At 45.3% G+C, this 14,990-nt stretch overlaps 1 long non-coding RNA gene and 1 pseudogene across 1 annotated transcript; both read right to left on the bottom strand.

The window, feature by feature from the left end:
• Nucleotides 1–2,814: 2,814 nt before the first annotated feature.
• On the bottom strand, nt 2,815–5,843 carry LOC112882342. Its single transcript, XR_003226649.1, has 2 exons — nt 5,046–5,843; nt 2,815–3,315 (listed from the first exon to the last, which is right to left on the bottom strand). It is a non-coding gene; the product is annotated as an uncharacterized LOC112882342 (long non-coding RNA).
• A 1,065-nt stretch (nt 5,844–6,908) lies between these two features.
• Nucleotides 6,909–13,576, bottom strand: LOC112882739 (annotated as a pseudogene).
• Between the last annotated feature and the right edge of the window lie 1,414 nt (nt 13,577–14,990).

Below are 14,990 nucleotides of genomic sequence, written 5' to 3'. Positions count from 1 at the left end.
TTTGCAGAAGTATTTATAGAAGGGAAATGAAGCCGATGGAGTCCGGGATGAAGCCGTTTGAGCATGTGGGACAAGGCTGTCATCAAAATCCGATCAAAGATGATGTGGCACCGGTCAAAGGCAATGGACTCGGTCAAGGGAGCGGCTGGAAGGAGTTCGAATCAGGCTGGAAAATAACGTCAGCAGAAGATTCTATAAGAGTCCGATTTTCTTTTGTAATGTCTTATAGATATAGTAGTTTTTCTTTTTAAGTTAAGTTTGTAACAGATCGTGATTGATCATGAGTATGTAGTTTTAGGGTATAAATAGAGCCAATTAGGGCTTGTACGAAAATCAACGATCAATACAACTTTTCTTGGCACTTCGCCAAGACCATAGGAGTAAGAGTGCCGTACTTTTATCGGTGAATTCTTCAGCATGTTGGGCTGCATCGAATCGATCTCTGGCTTGTTGGTAAGCTCGTATGTATCAGATTTTCTAGGCTTTAACTATCAGTGCATCATTATAGTTTCATCTAGTTCATCTACCAATTATTGATTTCTATCAATTTCCTGTAAGGCTGCATCATTCGAACTCTTGCTAGTTCTTGATAGATTTCACAATTTATCCGTTGAGAATCATAGATTTATCAGCTTTATAGCAGCAGCTCAATAGCCGATTCTTTTATCAATTTTCACTATACAATCAAGTTATCTTTAGTCTTGGGTTTCGTTGTGGATAATCCTATCGGTCAATTCATCTTGCTTTAGTTTTGTTATCTCAAGCTATCTCAGTTAGATCCGATTCTTAGGTAATGGTGTTGCATCAAGTCTTATCAGTTGGATTCGTTTATCAGATAATGATAGCACGACTATGATAACTTAATAGCATCAATTGGCTCTTTAAGCCGATTTCAAACTTCATGATAAGCATAAATTCTGATATAATTAGATGCATCGGCTAATTATACTCAGTTCGTCATTCTACTGTTAGCGCTGTCTCAGTTAAGTCCAATCCGACTAATAGTGATAATAGATTTAGTTTACTTAAACATGTACATTTAGTTATGATGATTTTATTCTTAATCTTATGCCACCGGAAATCGGCTTCGTAGCTGATGAGTCAATATATGTATCGGACTTTTCGGCCAATGCGCTCTCAGGAACTCTTCGGAATTCCAGTCGATGTGTTCCTTATTATTTACTAATTAAATTTCTTTTCTCTTGTCAATTGCAGATTAAATTGACTGTCACGCCCTGAACCTAATTTGCAGGACCTGCACTGAAGATAACCAGAGCTCCCAGATCTTAGTGTGATATGCTCCGCAAGATTCACCGTCCAATTTTTACGGCAACAACCTGGTTATCCAGCGGTTACTCCACCTAGCTAGCCACCTTCAATCAAATCTTGGCATGGCCTCGAAGAAGTCGAAGGTTTCCACCTCTTCCGCACTGGATCAGATGGAGGAGTGGACCACCTTCATTTCTACCGCGGAACAGCAGATCGAAAATTTGGTGGGGGCCGGCGTGATCCCAGATCAGGCCTCCGCAAGCGGTGGCGTGCGGCTGCCGGCAAGGAGTTCCCCACGCCGGGGATCGAGGACTTGATGGTTTTCGATCGTTCTTACTTCGAGGTTTTGTCCTTCCTGCTCGTTCTTTCATTTGTGGCCTCTTGCATTACCATGATATAGACCTGGTTCATCTCAATGCCAACTATATTCCTCACATTGCAATTTTCATCAACCTTTGCGAATCTTTTCTTTGAATCCCCCCCCCACCCCCCAAATTTCCAACTATTCCACTATTTCTTCCAACTCAAGCATTTCCCAGACACAAAATGTCCCAACGTAGTCGGTGGAGCAGGCCTCCAGCATCGCACGGGAGTTCGTAAAGAAGTACATCCCCGTCGCCTTGGAATATTCCAACAAAGGGTGGCATGCCCAGTGGTTCTACACTGGGAACCAATCCTCAAAGTTGTCACCCGGGATTGATCGGTGCCCTGTGGCATCTAGCACCTAGATCGAGGAGCCAGACGTGAATGATATGTTGGAGGTCCACCAAATCCTCCCCTTCTTGACGAACTCCGCGAGGGAGGTCTGACAGGGGTAGCTGTGGCGATCAACTTCATCGGTCGCCGTATACAACATTTACGGAAGAGGGTGAAATCAGGATGGGAGTTTGCGGGCGAAGATGACATCACCAGGTCTGCTCCTGAAGAGCTTAACAAGGAGGAGGCCTATAAGAGGCTCGGTGAATTCTTCAAGCTAGGAACCCTGCTGAGCCACGGACAGCCATTCAACCAATCCTCGCCCTTTAGTAAGTCTTCAGCCTCCTCTTTCTTCTGGACTTCTTTTGTTGTGCACGTGGCCACTCATTAGGTATATGAACCGGATACATGCATTTTCTTTAACTTTGTAGGACCGTACTGTGTCTGTTCTTTTCTGATCCTCTGCTCCCTGAGCATGTGAACACCACCGAGAACAAAGAAGGGAACGGCCGCCATGGAGGCGATAATTGAAGAGGGTGTGTCTGAGAAGGTGGCCGGTAAATGGCCGGCCCCACAAGAATCGAAAAAAGAGCGTGCCAAGAAGGCTATCCTGCAGCTTGCAGACCAAAGGTTGGGGCAATGCCTAGCTTGCGTAAATTTGTATAACTAGAACATTCCGCACCCTTTGCGCGCTCTATGATATTCCAGATATACGATTCATATCACTCAAATAATTATAATTGATATATAAAAGTATATCAATATAAAAAATAAAGAAGACCATAAGGCACCATTTTTTAAGAGAGTATGTTTGCATATGTAAACATGTAATCATTTTTGTAAAAAAACTTAACATAATTACCCTGGCATCTTGTTAAATATCTAACCATACAAAAGTGTTTATTAAATTAGTCAACGTTCAACAACCTATGATACAAAGGAAAAATTCACCATTTTTGTCGGTAAATGATAGCACCCCGAAAATCTAAGATTGACAGACATTTCTATCATTTGCATCAGATCTATTTGAGATTATATTCAAGTTCTAATTAGCTATTGACAATCTATGATGGAAGTCCTCCCACCTAACACGGTGACTCAATTCGCTTTGATGGATACGTAGCAGCACGCCTCTTGTTACGAAGGATGCAGGCGTGAACTCCTGCACCTGACTCTCGAGATGTAGTGTGCCATGTTTGTTGCTGGCTCTCTTCATCAAATGTTGGGAACACGCCCGGAAATCATTTATGAGAGACATCACAGACTTCTCGGTGCCAACCTTGCATTGCAGCCGGAAAAAAAAAAGAACAAACTCTGCTGCCCCTGGTACCAATCAGACCGACCCAGGACCTGCACGCAAAACAGAGGCAACATGGAGTGGAAACAGAACATGCAAAACAAATCAAGTTGCACACCTATCTGCGTTGAGTGGGATCTAAGCTACAGAGAGCGTGACATATCGAAAGGGTTAATGCATGCACCAGTTGCTTGTACCTAAAGAGAACAAACGCTAAATGTGCAATGATTGACCATTCATCACAATGAGCTACTCTTCGAGCTTGAAAGGGTATGCAGTTAGGAATGCAATTGTAGTCTATTTCAAGGGAGCAACTAATTTACTGATTGTTGAATGGGTGTAGCGTAATCTACATGCTCTACTAAACAAAACAACAGTCTTTTTTCTAAAAGGGTACCTTAATTGATCAAGCAATGCATAGAACTAAATCTACAATATGTTTGCAACATGCCAGTTTAAAAAGAACTAAAATGACAATCATGAAAATGACTTTATACTTCCAGTGTGTCCTGAAAAGACATCAATGCATTTTCTGTTCCCACAATCCATATCTTAACCTGACATAAAGCAATCCTAGTGAGATTTCTTACAGGCAAATAATTCATAGGTACCATGATTGGGATCCCTCCTACATAAGTATCACATACAGATTGCAACTTAGTTAGAAACATACATATAGACATAGCCTAAAAAAATGACTTTTATGCTAGGTTTCTTGTTTCAACCATTGCAAGTGAAGTTAACTTGATCCATATGCAACATGGCAGACATTCAGATATGGCATCATCTGAAAGATCCATATCGAAAGAAACCTAGCATGACAGTTGCAACACCGTGGTGGGATTGGTGCCAATCAATGCTAGCTATTTTACTTGACCACCATGACATAGAGAGGGAGAAAATATACTCTGTTTGGCATGATGCAGTCTCTTCTAGTCTCTCTTAATTGCAGCCAAAGTATATGATACGAAGAAGAAATGAATCTACCTCAGCTTAAATACACACATGATTTTGGACACTGAACTTTTGGCTCACCAATTTGCTCGAAATCAAAGACATCTATATTTGTAAGCGGTATTACTTGTGACCTCTCTATCAAGTCTGTCTACACAAAATATGTTCTCTATAAGAAATCGACAACTTATAACTAAAAACCTATATTATTCAGCATAAGGAAAAGAAGAGGTGAAATTCTATTATATGATGCTAGGATATGCATATAAATATATATTCTTGGAAAGGTGTTGTTAAGTGATGTTATTTCAAATTTGAAAGGTAAAGGAATTTAAGGGCAATCATCTAAATGCTAAAAGTACAAAATTAGAGATCTTAAATGACATGGACATCTTAAATCAAATTGGAAATAATGTGGTATTCTGCTACACACATAGGTACAGAGTTTTCTTTGCACTCTACGTTTGTTTAAATGAGAAGGCTGAAAACAGATGTATGGCCGTATCAATTTTGAACCATCTAGTGATGGTCACAGACATATTATCGTTTTCTAGGAACAGGTGCTCTGCCCTCTCACTTTAAATGGGCCAGAGTAATTACATGTTGTCATGGTCAGGAGACAAGGCAAGGAGAAAACCAGGAAAAGCTGAATCATTTTTGATTCCCTGGCCAAGTAGTATGTCAAACTATATTAGAGTGGATTCTTTACGTGCCTGCGCATCTGAACATAGATGTAATTCACATGAAAGAGCAGTCCAGTAGCATTTGTAGGCATCAAACTCTGATTATTAGCATGATAGCAAGAGACAGGATTAAGACATATTCTCACCAGGAATAACTTCCCCCTTCACTCTTAACGATTCCCTCCTGCCAAGAAAAATCACGACAGCAATAAAAGTCTGAAAAGATCAATCAAACAGCTGAAAAAACCAAAAGGAAGAAGCGTTAACCATAATCATGAAAACATTCAACTCAAGGTTTGGGAATCATCACGAGCTGCCTGTTCTTCGAATTTATCACCCCAAGCGTGCACAAATTCAGAAGAAACTGATGCTAGTGAACTCACAATTTTGCCCATCCAAACACAGCCAAGTTAAAGTAGCCGGTAGGCTCAGTAGAAGCCTTGAACACGCACTGCAGTTGAAGACTGACGCAGCGGACACAGGGCTCGGCCTTGGGGGTTGCGTGGATAGGCTGCAGGGCAGGAAGAAACGAAAGCGTTGGAGTCATCCAGGTGATGAGGCTGAGCACCCAGACTTCGGGCGATGCGGTCAAGAGTAGAGCAGAGCGGGGCTCATCTTGGACTCCGCCTCAAGCGCGCAGAAAGCAGGGTTGAGGACCTCACGGGAGCGCTTGCGTGCAGCGGCAGCGGCAGCACCACGGTCGCCGCCCATGAGCGCAGGCGCAAAGGAGAAGGTCTTGCCCGGCGGCGGGCGCGCAACGAGAAGACGGAGGATACGGGTCCCCCGGGACGCACGAGCGGGGCGCAACGGAGAGACCTCAAATGGAGCAGGGGTTGTGGGCCGGAGCAGTGCGACGGCCGGGTCCCCTCAGGGTGCAGAGGCGGCGAGGAGGAGCAGCTCGCGAGAGACGGTTGGACGGAGAGCAATAGAGAGGGAAAAAGGATAAGACGGGGCCCACCATAGGCGTGCTCTACTCTGCCACTCGTAAGCCCACTCCTTTTCCTTTGCCTCGTGTCATGTACAAAGCTGAACTTGTTCTACGCCATCTGCGACGGGAGGCTGACCATATGGCCATCGTCGCGTGTGTAGTCCACAGTGGTCCGAGAGCACCCAGCCTGAAAAGTTGCCATTGGCCCCTTTGTTTCCTGCACGCTGGCTTGCTGAAGGCTTTCCACGGCCCCTGTGCGACGTGGCGAGGCGTGAAGGGCCGAGGCGTGAATCGCGGGGCTGCAAGGAAACCAGGCGTGAATCGCGGGCGTGCAAGCAGGCAGCTCCTTTTAAGAAACCCGATGCCGGACTCCTCCGACTCCTCTTAGGCTGACTCCATCAGCGTTCCCTAAAGCATCCTGTACTCTATATATAAAGGAAGATTCCGTTCTCTATTGCTCCAGCAGCGTTCTCTAAATGGTTCTCTAAAATAGAGAACGCTACAGGTTTCCTCTATATATAGAGATTCTCTCTCCTCTTCTCTGTTTTTTCTTTACGTTTCAAACACTGAATTAAATAAAAATAAAATATGTCCATAGCGTTTGAGGTATGATAAATACGTACGTACAAAAATTTGGAACAAAATACGTTTCTAATATAGGGTTTAATGTATAGAGAACGAGATTTAGAGAACGTTGTTGGAGAGAAATGAGATATAGAGGAGAGAATCTTGTAGAGAATTCTGTAAATAAAGGATGTAGAGGATGGGATTTGGAGGATATCGCTGGAGACAGCCTAAGGACACTCAGTCAACCGGAGGCGAGCTAGCTTCCTTTGCTGCCACCTTTGGTGTCGCCATGCCCCCAGGCTGCAGAGTTGGCACTAACATCCACCGAGACCCGACGAAGGACCGAAGAAGTGATCAAACATGAAATTTCGCTGATCTGCCAGGTTGGAAATCCACCTTTGAAACCATCTAGAATCTAGAGTGCCAAATTTGTTGAGTATGATAATTAGACGGTGTAGATTGGACTTTTTTTCTTTTTTATATTGGTTTATTCCATGCAAACATATATCTCATATAAGACACATCAAATTTATATTTTCGGTAATATTCTTCAAATATTGTAGGCATACAGAAAGAGTCACCGACTAACATAAAAACGACAGATTATAAGGTGTTCTATACTAATTTTCAAGGGATACTTGGTCACAGTCTTTACTAGATTGTACTACTACGGTCTACCGTCTACGGATAGACATACTGTACGGAATAGTACATAAGAGACGTGAGAAGCTTCAGCAACTGACGGTTCACTCCATTTATATTATACGCAGAGCACAAGTATTTGCATGCGATCCACTGAACGTACGTCATCGATCTGTGTTCAAAAATGCCAGCGTCATCTTTTCTGGAAGTTGAGCTTCATGATGGCAAAGGCGAACAATGCTGCGAAGAGCACGCTGAAAGCCACGACAACGGCGGCCGCCCACCCCAGCCATCTCTGCTTGAAGTCGAAGTAGTCCTCCAGGAACACCTTCACCGGCCGGTAGTCCTCCATGGGCGTGGTGATGTCGCCGTACTGCGAGACGACGAGCCCATACAGCGTCCACGCCACGGGGCATACCCAGCAGTACCATCTCCACCAGATTGGCGTTCTCTGCGTTCAGACACAATCCCAAATTAACAATAAAGAAAAAGAATTGTTCAGGCACCTTGCAATTGCAAGTTGATGGAGCGGACGAACTTACTGGGCGGGGGATAAAGAACCCTGAGAAGAGGTTCCAGATGTTGTAGAATGCCGTGGAGACAATGGAGGCGATGTTGTAGTTGGGCGTGAGGCCGACGCACATCATGCCGTAGTAGGTGAAGTAGAGCAGCGTGAAGTACATGAAGAAGAGGTACCAGAAAAACTTCGCAGCCGTCCACTCGAACCCGATCATCGCGTACACTATCACCCCGTACACGGTGGCCTGGACCAACGCGTACGGGAGTTCGATTATGACCTGACGAAATGGAACGACCTGATCATCAGCATCTATATATCCTTCATTCTCCCAAAGAATGCAGAAAGAACAAGCAGCTAGCTGCAGGAATAATGGGATCCATTCACCTGCCCAAACGCATAAGGGAACGGCGAGTACATGCCGGCAGCTCTCTCGCGGTAGAAGACCGTCCGCTCAACGGCCACCACCGGCTGAACAGAGATCGAATTCGAGACACCAAGGAACAGCACCGCGGCATACATGGACCCCAAGGCGTTGAACAGGTCCCTTGACCGCTCCCTGAAGGATTAAATATAATATAGATGCGAAATATATATGAATAGGATTATAATATAACATACAACGTGTATCAGGGCTTATTACGTTTTGCCCCCGAGGTCCCAGAACACGGTGCCGAAAAGAAGCGCTGTAACCGTGGCGAAGATGAACCTGACGGCGTTGTAAGGTGGGTTCCTCCAGTACGACAGGTTCTGTTTCCACAGGCAGGCCATGCACTGCGTCAAGGAAGGCTGCGAGTACTTGGTAGGGAAATACAGGTCGCTCGAACCCGGTGCCGGTTGGCTCAGTTCCTTTATCAAGGCCTTGTTCCTCCTGTAAATGGCAATGCCAATGTTTCAGCGATCTGCTGCTGCAAAAATTATCCGGAGAAGTTGCATCATGTAAGAAAAAGGTTTATTGCAATATGTTACTTACTGGTAGAGTTTGGATTTCTTGTATAAGTCACTGAAATCAACACCTAACACCTGTTCTTGGGAGATGGTTGACACTTCCAGCATCCATGTTGCTGGATTGTATCCATCTTTAATTTTGCTGACACCTTGAATCCCCTGGATTGTAAGCCAAGTCGATCGATCTCATATGCAATAATAATGAAGAACTAACTGAGCACTTTTATTGAGGTTCATCTATTATATATCACGTCAATTAAATACCTCGAAATACTTGATCAGCTCGGTAGAATGATGACCCAATGGACCGGCATAGATCTCTTCTCCACCCCGCTTCATCAGAAAAAGCTGCAAATATTATAGATAGATCTTGTAAATTAGTTCAAGGTCTGGAAACAAAGGTGCCTGAAATATCATCTCCCAGCTAAAATATCACTCGCCTCATCAAATGCTTCAAATATGTCAATGCTAGGCTGATGTATCGTGCAGACCACAGTTCTCCCAGTGTCAACAGTGTTCCTAACTGTCCTCATCACAATTGCTGCTGCCCGTGCATCGAGCCCTGAGGTTGGCTCATCCATGAAGATGATCGACGGATTTGCAACAAGTTCTACAGCAATCGTCAGTCTCTTCCTCTGCTCTGTTGACAAACCATTTACTCCAGGAAGTCCAATCAAAGCATCTCTCAGTGGTTTGAGCTCTACAAGCTCCATCACCTCCTCGATGAACATCTGCATGGACAAAGTTAAATCACTATCTACATAATACTTGGCTTAAAATGACAACTAACTTACAGCACTGACCTTTCTTTTGTTCGAATCTACATCCTTAGGGAGGCGGAGCCATGCAGAGAAAAGCAATGACTCAGATACTGTCAGTTGCGGTGAGTGGATATCATTCTGTTCACAATATCCAGATACACGAGCGAATGTCTCTTGATTCTTTGGGTATCCTGAAATACTTATATTTCCTTCAATGTATCCGCCAGTCTTTCTCCCTGCTAATACATCCATCAACGTTGTCTTGCCTGCGCCACTGACACCCATCAGAGCGGTCAACACACCTGGCCTAAAAGATCCACTAACGCCTTTAAGGAGTGCCAAGCGGTCATCAACTACACCTTGTGCTTTCATTTCCTGAATTTGGTTTTGTACCAAACATTACAAACTAGTGATAAATTTGATCAAGTTTCATAATACTATATATAGAAGCAACATTCTATGTATTTACCTGTGGCATATCAACAGAGTAGCGAATGTCATCAAAGGTGAGAGAGAGTGGGAGAAATGGGAGAACCATCCCCTTTTGAGCTGGGCCAGAATCATCTTCCAACATTTCTAAATTAGTTTCAGTGTTCTCTCCTATTGGCTGAACAGTTCTTCTAGACATCAAGGGATTGGCATCAAGAATCCCATTTTTCACATTGGATTGCTTCTGCGCTAGCTCCTCTTCAGATATTGATGAAGTGGGGTTTCCATATGCTGGAAAAATAACAAGAAAAAGTGTCGTCTTCTCAGGGTCAGATTTTGTGAAATCCAAGAAACAATAGAGTGACAAAGCGAGCTCAGAAGATCCTTACGCCTAAGGAATGTAAGGGAAAGAGTGAAGAGAGCATTGAACAACAAGGTGAATCCGAGCAATGCACCAAAGCCTATCCAGTACCACTTGGCTTCCGGGAACACGCCATGGGACTTAAGGACTTGCACACCGAGAGTCTCGTTGGACACAGTGCTATTCAAAATTTTATCCCAGCTATGCCCCAAATATACACAATGGAGCATGGGCTAATGAAGGATGAATTTAACCATTTCTTCTGGTAGTAAGATGAGATTTTACCTCTTATCAGAATGAAACCATTTACGACCATGAAAGTCATCATAATGAGCATCGCAAAGACATTTGCTACGATCATGTTCCTTGCTGCCCCACCGATTAATCGAAAGAGTGACGCTGCCACTTGGTTAATTGCCAACATTATCAGATACTGTTTGAAGAACCTGTGGGCAACTAGTGCTGTTAGAGCATTTACAAAACACTGCCAGAGTTAAAGAAAAACATAGTTGCAAAATAATATTGTTTGATTACACCTTGTAATAGAACTCTAACCAGACCTAACTAGAGATTCTACATATATGTATGCAGCACATTCTAAAGAATTGAATTCATTCTCCCACACATTGTATTCTTTCAAATATGACACGTAAACTTCCCAATAAATCTCACCTTCCAACATTTGGGTCGTAGCCAATGACATAGTATGTCAAGAAAACATATCCGCAAACCTCCATCAAGGTTATCGGGAACTTAAGGATCCATGATGGTAAAGTGTACACCCATGCCGGATAGAAAAGGAGGTCCCTCTGCTTGAAGAATACAGGGAGCCTGAGGACAGTGAGTGCAAGTTCAGAGAATCCGTTGTACATGATCATAAGGATGCCAAAGAACATAGCCCCCATATAGATGCCCCCACTTGTCACCGAGTCATGGTTCATCTTTGTGCGGAAGAAGACAGTCATTGCGATGAGTGACATTAGTGTCAACTGAAGAGCAAGAAGAGAACCAATGCAAGGAGTCACCGAGTCAATCATGTTGCTTTTGTTTATCCCTGGGACGCTAACAAACCATTTTGTACGGACTGCAATTACCTGGAATGTTCTGAACATATAAATGAAAGAGTTCCTCTTCATGAGAAGTATCTCCCGGTCTATGTTGGCCTTGAGCAACGCCTTGGCACTCACGCCGTACCTCGTGGTGGTCAGTGCAGCCGGATGGCTCTTGCTCTTGTCGAACGGCACGTAGAGCACCTTTGCTAGAGCCATACCAGTGTGGTAGGACTTGAAAGCAGTCGCGAATTCCTTGGCCGGAACAAACCTAGGGCTTGTCTGACCGTGCCCAGTACTGTCTCTGATCTTTCCTCGAAGTCACCTGCTCAATAAAAAATAACAAAATAAAACCCGAGATAAGCTATCATTATCTTTACAAGATGAATGTAAAAAGATGTTGGTGATCAATATTCTACGTCGTACTTCTTGCAAGAAGTCTGCGACACCCTTCCTCTCAGGGCATCTGAACCCCATAGACTCGAAGAAGCCAACCACGTCCTCCCGGGGACCCTGGTACACGACCTGGCCATCCGAGAGCAGGATGATGTCGTCGAACAGGTTGTAGGTCTCGGGCGCAGGCTGCAGCAGGGAGATGACGGCGGTGCCGCCGAGGACATGGATGGACTGCCTGAGCGAGTTCACAATCTGGAACGTGGTTGAGCTATCGAGACCGGTTGAGATCTCGTCCATGAAAAGTGCCCTGGCCGGCCCGACCAGCATCTCACCTACAGGATTTTACATACATCCAGATAAAAAATTGTTCAGAACGACGCTCAGTAGAGCCGATGTTCTTGAGCTGAGTGCGTGGTTAGTTCATTCTAGTCTTTTTACCGGTGGTGACACGCTTCCGTTGTCCACCGGAAATGCCCCTGAGCAACTCGTCCCCTACCATCGTGTCTGCACATAGCTCTAGCCCCAGTATCTGCAGCAAGTAGTAGACTGTAAAATATGAGCAGATTTAGAGAAAATTTGATGTAAAGTTACAAAGCCTTATTATGGGTAAAAGATGCATGAACCTTGAGGATATAGTCAGTGACCACATTGGCCTCATGTCCTCCGACTGCAGAAGCCTGAGATAATTTTGAGCGGAAAAGTTAAACTGGGTCATCCTTTAATTTATTTAAGACAGAAAAACCAAAATCTTGTGGGTCGTGTTCATGCTGGGTCTGGTTTGTGTACACAAAATCTTGCCTTCATGAATGCATCGATATCAGCATCAGGCTTGATATTCGCGGCCTTCTCTCGCCTCGTCAGCTCCATGAGCATATCTGTTAGAAGCAAGAATTAAAGGGAGACGAAAGAAAAAACCAGGTGTATGACGAGGACTCGAGGAGTCGTTCATGGACGCACCAAAGCGGGATCCCACACCCTGGCAGCGCGCGGAGAAGGCGAGCGTCTCCCTCACTGTCATCTCCGCGATGTGGAGGTCGTGCTGGCTGATGTAGGCGGCCGTCCGCTCGGGGACGAACTCCTCCATGCCGTGCCCGTTGTAGGTCACCCTGCCGGAAACCCTGAGGTCCTTGTCGAGCCTCCCGGCCAGCGCGAGCAGCAAGGTGGTCTTGCCTGACCCGGGCGGGCCTAGCAACAAAGTCATCCTGCACGACACGGGCGTACCAACAAGTACGGGGCAAATTAATTAGGAAAAACGATGATTTATTTGATGCTAGAGAGAGCCTAATGAAATGATAATCCCTTGCACCAGAATTAATCGAAGAACCATATAGGATAGTACAAGACACGCATGGTACCTGCGGGGCTTGATGACGCCGCTGACGTCGTGGAGGACGGGCATCTTGCGCTTCCTGCTGCGCAGCAGGTGCAGCGCGGTGGCTGCCTCCTCGAGCGTGTTGGTGATGGAGTTGGGGACGGTGGGGAGCCCGCTGCTGCCGACGCGCACCTCCGCCTCCACGTCCAGGTGCTCGAACCGCACCTCGATCGTCGGCATGTCGATCCCGACCCTGCGCGATCGATGATCCATGATGATCTCATCAGTCCAGGTTCAGGTTCAGGCCACCAGCCCACCATACGGTACATGCATCAAAGCAAGCCACTCGTCAGGCGTGTAGTACCTCTCGAGGCGCTCTCTGAGCTTGATGAGGAAGCGCTCGTGGTCCTCGTCGGCGACGCGCACGAGGCGCTCCAGCAGCGCGCGCCGCTCGCCGGGGCCGAGGCTGAGCACGTCCACGTCCACCACCCCCTGGGCGCCGGCAGCGGCGTCTCCAGCAGGCGGGACGAGGATGGCGCGCCGCACGCGGTCGCGCGTGGGCAGCTTCTCCAGCGCCGCCCAGCGCAGCGCCTCCTCGTCGTCGACGTGGTCCGCCTCCCTCGACGAGCGCGAGAACACGTTGTTCCTGCTCCGCCACACGGAGCCACCGCTGTCCCGCCGCATGCTCACCACCCTTTGGATTTCACCGGCCAGGTCCATCGCCCTGTCGCCCCTCGGCCGGCCCTGCTCGTCTAGTACTAGTGTGAGATGAGATGGTGGTGAGGGGCGAGGATGGGTGCACGGTATGTTTATATAGAGGTGGGTGTGGGGTCGCGAGAGCATCGCTCGCCGATGCCTTGGCCACATGATGGTTCCCTATCTACAAGGTTTGGTGACCAAGGTATCTTGTGCATCCACTAGTGTACACAGGTCAAGGCTTTCGGATCATTTCCATCCTACCGAAATGGCGAAATTCACATGCACATACTGATAACCACAGTTAATAAATCTTACTAGCTAACTGAAAGGTCTTTTTTAGCCTAGTACACGTTAATCATGACGCGACGCGCTAGAAACAATAATAATCCTAGAAACTATCATAATTAGAAACATCCGGCCATATATATATATATGTATATATATATAACTACTATTCCACTCATATTCCACTTACAGTTTATTTCTCTATTGTACTAAAATTACTTTTAGGGCTAACTAGCAATAATTACCGTCTCGATATTTATCTCACATACTTTTCCTTATCATCTCTCCCATTATCAAACTTAAAAATTACTTCTCGGATGACACTACTATTTTTACGGTTGCGGCACTAATCTGTTTTTACGGCCAAGGGCACTCGTCGGAGCTCCGACCATAACATCGAACATCTATCACGTCAGAGCTCCAGCCCGAACATCTATCTAGCGTAAAATTACACAATAGAGTAATTTATGGTGGAGACCAGCGGATATTAAAAGCAGCTATGCAGTAACATTGGAGGTAGTTTTTACGGTCCGAGTATGCAAAACTTTAATTTTTACGGCCTTATGGTTTACCATAGCTCCGAGAGCGCTGAATATATATATATACAGAGAGAGTATGTTATGGTATAATGCACCAGGGTGCATTCTGTACATAGAATGCACCCAGGCCACCGGACGCGTCAGGTTGAACCACCTGACCGAACATGTATGTGTGTTTTCTAATTGAATTTTATCACCCGCCAACCACGAAAAGTGATGTAGCACAAAAATCCCACCAGTCTGCATGCATGCATGGATTGAAACTTTTGTTGGTTCGATTCATTCAAATAAATTTTCTCCTCAACTGTAGATCTAATTAACAAACCATTTATTGCATCTTACTTAAAAAAATATGCTTAACAAAACAAGATCCAATATAAATATATTTTATATCTGTTTTGCGAATTGCATCTCCATGTATTACCGATTACAACTCTGTGTAGTATCGAGTTGCGACTAGGTATAACGATATGTACTATTTGCATCATGTCACAATAATCAGGTATAGTTGAACATAATCAGGTGTACTTGGAATGTATATGGTTGCAACCAATGTAGCAAGAGGGTTGCAACTAGCCTAGCAATTGGGTTGCAGGTGAGCCGTAACTAGTTGCAACCAGTCGTAGTAACTGGATTGCAATTGGGTAGTAACTGTTGA

The sequence above is a fragment of the Panicum hallii genome, chromosome 2 (assembly GCF_002211085.1).
Source record: "Panicum hallii strain FIL2 chromosome 2, PHallii_v3.1, whole genome shotgun sequence".
NCBI classification, from domain to species: domain Eukaryota; kingdom Viridiplantae; phylum Streptophyta; class Magnoliopsida; order Poales; family Poaceae; genus Panicum; species Panicum hallii.
The sequence above is the reverse complement of the archived record's forward strand: the minus strand, read 5'-3'. Positions and strand labels throughout refer to the sequence as shown.